This window comes from Volvox carteri (genome assembly GCF_000143455.1).
Source record: "Volvox carteri f. nagariensis unplaced genomic scaffold VOLCAscaffold_18, whole genome shotgun sequence".
NCBI classification, from domain to species: domain Eukaryota; kingdom Viridiplantae; phylum Chlorophyta; class Chlorophyceae; order Chlamydomonadales; family Volvocaceae; genus Volvox; species Volvox carteri.
The window spans coordinates 1,676,835-1,677,145 of NW_003307561.1; positions in this window are offsets into that span (position 1 = coordinate 1,676,835).

Consider the following 311-nt stretch of genomic DNA (forward strand, 5'->3'; position numbering starts at 1 on the left):
CTTCCCCGGTATTTCGGGGCACCCTCATCCAGTCACCCTAGTCAACTTCTCAGTGGATCGTTCAGGTTCCGCACCCATCACCGGCCAAAAACTTTAAATTTACCTTGTCTACGCGGTCGACAGGATTCGAACCTATGCGGGAGATCCCATCTGATTTCGAGTCAGACCCCTTAACCACTCGGGCACGACCGCTCTTCAACAGATGCCCTTTTTCACACGCGCATAAAATATAAACAAAAAATGGAGGATGAATGGGCGTTTTCGGCTGATCCGTTTTAATTGCTCCTTGGCCCCCTCCCGGAGGACCCGGA